General features: G+C 44.1%; 1 pseudogene; it reads left to right on the forward strand.

Annotated features, from left to right (window-relative positions):
* Positions 1-2,523: 2,523 nt before the first annotated feature.
* Positions 2,524-2,641, forward strand: LOC126459221 (5S ribosomal RNA; annotated as a pseudogene).
* The last annotated feature ends 3,491 nt before the right edge of the window (positions 2,642-6,132 follow it).

Here is a 6,132-nt window from a genome sequence, read left to right on the forward strand (position 1 = left end):
GATAAAGTTGTTGAAGTGGAGGAATCGCACATAGCAACAAAGAAGAATCAGAGAGGACGAACTTTAAAGAATGAAAGCAAACATATTTGGGTATTCGGTGGTACAGAACGAGAGTCCCGGAAGTGCTTTGTTGTAAGTGTGTTGTCGAGCGACAAGGTAACTTTATTCGGTTTGATGAAGCACTTTATACTGCCCGGCAGTAAAGTGATTACAGACGGCTTTCAGTCCTACAAGACACTGAAAGCAGAGGGATTTCACCACGAGTTCGTCAACCACTCTGTAGACTTTGTGTCTTCGGATGATCCCAGTGTGCACACGCGGAACATCGAGCGCCTGTGGAAATGAGTCCAATCTTCCATTAAAAGAGAAGGGCGTCCAGGAGAAAGAGAAGAACTCTTCTTGTTTCAGTACCTGTATTTCGAAAACTTGCGGTTGCAAGGAAAAATTAACGCATATGACGCTCTACCCATACTTTTGCGTGACATTGGCAGAGTCTACGCAGATTAGGGGAAAAAAGGAATGCTTCCCGTAGCATACACATCAAATGGACTTTCTCATGACGACATCGTCGACGACGAGTGAGGTGAGTCGTTTCCTTTGCAATTACAAGTATTTTAGTAACGCTCTTCTTTTGTCATTGCTGTAGTGAACACAATAATTATGCTCATAAAGGCCCGTCACCACAGTTGCGAGATCGATTTACAATCGCACGTTCGATATCTATCGTTTGGACCCCGCAGCTTAGATAGGCAAACATCCTTGGAAGTACCCACTTCCCTCTGAACTACAGTGTCATGATCAAACAGCAGTGACATTAGCTTACCCGTCAAATCGTTATTTATTTGGAGAACAAGAGTGGTCATATCACACTTCTTTCGGTCACTCCTATCGTTACCTTTGTCTCCGCTTAACACTTCGCTGTCCACGACATCTTATAGGGTTCTAGAATTGAAGGAGTCTTCGTGTCACTCATATTTTTATCTGAGAATATATTCCAGAACTTGCAAAGAGGCACCGTGTCAAATGCCTTCCGGAAGTCTACAAAAATAAAATCTGCCCGTTGCGCTTCGTCCATGGTTTGCAGGATATCCGAAAAAGAGTAAGCCGATTTAGCGATACTTTCTAAAACCTTGCATGTTTGTGATCAGAAGTATTGCTGTTTCAAGGAAACATATCAGGTTCGAACTTAAGATCAAGGGTTCTGCACCAATCCCACTTTAAGAACATCGGTTTTCATTCTGCGGATGGGGTCCTGTCTTTCACCCTTCTTGTATAAGTGAGTCACCTGTGGTTTTTTTTTTCTAGTGGTTAGAGACTTTGCACAAGGCGAGATATTCGCGATAAATGAAGTTTCTGTTCACTACAATTTACACGAAGGATCGACTATAGTTTCTTTTGTTGAACTGCTTGCATTGACATGAAAATTTCCCGATTACGGTTCCACGTAGTTGGATAATACATAGACTAGTTCAGAAATTTTAAGAGAGAGGCACAGTGTCACGCAAAAGACTATCTAGAACATCTAGCTTTTAACCGAGAGTAAATTAGACGAGTTAGAAGTAGCCTGAGAAAGAAGTCCGAGAATCTTACTCTGCGACGTGTATCACTCGTATACGCTCGGAGACCTGTGCGCTGATTCAAAGTGGAAGCTTACAAAGTGGTGATGGTGCAGCATATGACCAATACGGGTCTGTTACTCGACAAACATTCTGAAACTGCCTACTGTAGTCTGTGATTGATGGCGAGGTTGACCGTGTCACTCTCTGACGAGCCATTACTGGATTTATCGTGGTGCGTGAACTTGCAAAGCAATTTAAATTCTGAAGATCCTCATTACCTACATACACAGCCTACGCCTGATGTGATAACAGGAGAGTGGTGTGCAGCTGGTGTATCGCGAATAATAGCTCCGATCATGTTCCTCTAAACCACAGCTTCTGGCAGTTAAGTCAAAAATCCACTGCAATCTTTTTTTCATGGAACTAACAAAAAGACGCACAGCTATTTCAGGCTGATTACTTCAAGAGCACACTCTGCCATTGTGCCCACGGCACTTCTAAGAGGTGTTTTTAATAATATGGTAATAATGTCCAAAATCCAAATCAATGTGACTTTTATCTTTGGGGTACCTTGAAAGATAAAGCGTTCGCGCATACTTGCTATACACTCGAAAGCCATGAGGACAGTATTCGGTTTGTGGTTTCAAGCATTTTCACATCTGAGATTTTCCAACCGTTTAACAATTTCTCAGGTGTCAAACTGCTTTTATCGCAGAGAGACATCACTTAATGCACCTGCTGTAAACAAATGCAGTGTTAACTATGTCGCATCACGCCTTAGTTTGTGCTTAACTCTGGGGAGAGACACAAATCTATCACGCTGCAGCTCCCGAGCCAACTACATTCATGTTCAGAAAAAAAACTTCAAACGACTAGAAATAAGACGTTCATATTCACCTGACGTGCACATTAGTATGTTCTGCAGGAATGATCAGCATTTCAGTCACCTGAATTCCAGTCGTGTGGCAACGGCCTTGCCACATTGGATACACCGGTTCCCGTGAGATCACCGAAGTTAAGCGCTGTAGGGCGTGGTCGGGACTTGGATGGGTGACTATCCAGGCCGCCATGCGCTGTCGCTATTATTCGGAGTGCACTCAGCCTCGTGATGCCACTTGAGGAGCTACTCGACCGAATAGTAGCAGCTTCGGTCAAGAATACCATCATGACGACCGGGAGAGCGGTGTGGTGACGCCACGCCCCTCCTATCCGCATCCTCCTCTGAGGTCGGATCGTCCCGGTGCTTTTTGAATTCCTGTCGTGTGGCATAGTAGGCACAGGGTCCGCCATGGGTCCTGATAATTTGTTTCATGCATGATGGCATTGACGCGTTCAAGCCGTGAATGCCATCCTGTAGTATAGCCATCCACGCTACTACATTCACCTGGTTCCAAAGTTCATCTGTGGTGGCTGGCGCTGCACCTGTCTTTTCACCATATCCCAAACAGTTTCGATTGGCAACAAGTCTGCTGATATGGCGGGCCAGGGCAAAAGGCTGATATCCTGTGGAAACAATAAGGCACGTGTTCGTGCAGCGACGTGTGGTTGTGCATTGTCTTGCTGAAAAATGGCGTCTAGAATGTTGTGCAGAAAGGGTATCCCTACGAGTCGCAGGATGTCATTCACGTAGGACGCACTGGTCACAGCGTGATTTGTGGTTGTACCCAGTAGCACCCCACACCATAAGGGCTTGAGTTGGCGCTGTATGTCTTGTGCAAGTGCAGCCACTGCGATGCCACTCCCCTGTTTAGGACGAATCGAAATGCGGCCATCATTTTCAAACAAACAGAACCTGGATTCGTCCAAAAACACTATCTGATCTCTTTCCTGTCCACAGTGACGTCGTTCCATACACCATTGCCGTCTAGTATGTTTCTGCACATTCGTCAAAGGTAGGCGCAGAAGTGGACAACACGCACGTAACCCATGCCTTAATAAACAGTGATAGACTGTCACCCCCTGATAATGTACGATGTGTTACACTGTTCCACATCGTCCCACACGAGCAGTAATTTCCCGGACGGACACATCACATTCTCTCATGTCAATAATGCACCCTCTTTCAAACTCACTGATTTGATGGTATGGTTCATGCTTACGGCTGCGAAGGACCCTGCACGTCTCTCAAGTCACACTGGTCCGTTATCTTCGGTCTACAGCGACAACGAAAGCCGCAGGCACATTTTACCGGCAGGTAGCGTTGATCCGCGATATCGATGATGACCTCGAACCCGCGGGCGGACAGAGTTCAAATGCAAATCAATTATGCAGAACATACTAATGTATATGACCTGTGTTTATCAACGTCCCATCTCTAGAAGCTCAATTTTTTTCTGAGCGTGAGTGTGTAATATTCGCCGCACATCCCATGCCACCTGCGGGCATACGCTCGTATCGTACGAGGAACAACGTGCCTATTCCACGCAACTGCGTAACACTGTCACAATATCGAGATTATACAGCAAGGTTAAATAAACAGGAAAACATTACGGAAATGTCAGTAGCATAGCGATACTAGCACAAGTTCACTACAAAGCATGTAATACCTGGCAGTGAATATAGTGGCTGGCTGACTGTACAATGAATATTAAGTTTAGCCTCAGTGCACGCTGTGTAGCTTTTCATGCAGCGTCCGCCTTGTAAGTAGACCATCGCACACTTCAATCGGACTCTACAATTATCACAACACAATAAGAATACGAATGGGTTCCATTTTCAACAATTACTCCCCTATTTTCTGTTTGGCGAAAACAGCCGATATCGAATGCTACACTGTTTCCGTAATCACACTTTCATACTGTCACAAGTCATTATTTACTTAAATACCAACTTACATTTTAACTGTACAGGGTGTTCTGAAATTCCCGTACAAACTTATAGGCCGCCGCTGTCTTCGAGCGGTTCTAGGCGCTTCAGTCAGGAACCACGTGGCTGCTGCGGTCGCAGGTTCGAATCATGCCTGGAGCATGGATGTGTGTGATGTCCTTAGGTTAGTTAGGTTTACGTAGTTCTAAGTCTAGGGGACTGATGACATCAGATGTTAAGTTCCATAGTGCTCAGAGCCATGTGAACCATTTGTACAAACTTCTAGGACTAGCAGAGGAAAGTGAATACACAATATTTTGTATAAGAACCCATGTCCTGAAAAGCACCGTTTCCATTTTACGAGGTTTCAGTTCAGATGTGTAGCGTGTCTGCGCCTGGATGACGTGTACTATGTCACTGGGTCACTTGATGTCGCTTAACATCTGCCTTGCAGCGAGACTCCTGTAGAGACAGGGGAAGATCTGCTGGCACGAAATCTCGCCACTGCACCAGAAATTTAAGAGACATAGGTGGGATGGAGAATGTGCACCAGAACATGCTTCTCAGGTACAACTTCTGTAGCAACTTTGGTGGTCGCCACACCGAGCCGCTGTCGCAATACACCAGTATCGTTCAGTATGAGCAGTATGCTGGGTTGGTTTTTTGTTTTAGAGTAATGTAAACATGTAATGTTTAAGTGTTAATACAAACAAATATACTTAAATGGTAATTGAATGTTTCGTTAAGTTTCCTTTCGAATCGTCGCGTAATAACTGTACTGAGTCACGTCTAATTTAATTCCTCAAACAGAAGTGGATGAGATAAACATGTGAGTTGAAACCGTTGTGGAACGTATGTTTGCATGTTTAACGTGTTCTGGACTGTTGTTGTTGTGGTCTCCAGTCCTGAGACTGGTTTGATGCAGCTCTCCATGCTACTCAATCCTGTGCAAGCTTCTTCATCTCCCAGTACCTACTGCAACCTACATCCTTCTGAATCTGCTTAGTGTATTCATCTCTTCCCTCTACGATTTTTACCTTCCACACTGCCCTCCAAGGCTAAATTTGTGATCCCTTGATGCCTCAGAACACGTCCTACCAACCGGTCCCTTCTTCTTGTCAAGTTGTGCCACAAACTCCTCTTCTACCCTATTCTATTCAATACCTCCTCATTAGTTATGTGATCTACCCATCTAATCTTCAGCATTCTTTTGTAGCATCACATTTCGAAAGCTTCTATTCTCTTCTTGTCCAAACTATTTATCGTCCACTTTTCACTTCCATACATGGCTACACTCCATACAAATACTTTCAGAAACGACTGCCTGACACTTAAATCTATACTCGATGTTAACAAATTTCTCTTCTTCAGAAACGCTTTCTTTGCCATTGCCAGTTTACATTTTATATCCACTCTACTTCGACCATCATCAGTTATTTTGCTCCCCAAATAGCAAAACTCCTTTACTACTTTAAGTGTCTCATTTCCTAATCTAATTCCCTCAGCATCACTCGACTTAATTCGACTACATTCCAATATCCCCGTTTTGCTTTTGTTGATCATCTTATATCCTCCTTTCAAGACACTGTCCATTCCGTTCAACTGCTCTTCCAAGGCCTTTACTGTTTCTGACAGAATTAAAATGTCATCGGTGAACCTCGAAGTTTTTATTTCTTCTCCATGGAATTTAACACCTACTCCGAATTTTTCATTGGTTTCCTTTACTGCTTGCTCAATATACAGATTGAATAACATCGGGGATAGGCTA

This window comes from Schistocerca serialis, chromosome 2 (assembly GCF_023864345.2).
Source record: "Schistocerca serialis cubense isolate TAMUIC-IGC-003099 chromosome 2, iqSchSeri2.2, whole genome shotgun sequence".
Lineage (NCBI taxonomy): Eukaryota > Metazoa > Arthropoda > Insecta > Orthoptera > Acrididae > Schistocerca > Schistocerca serialis.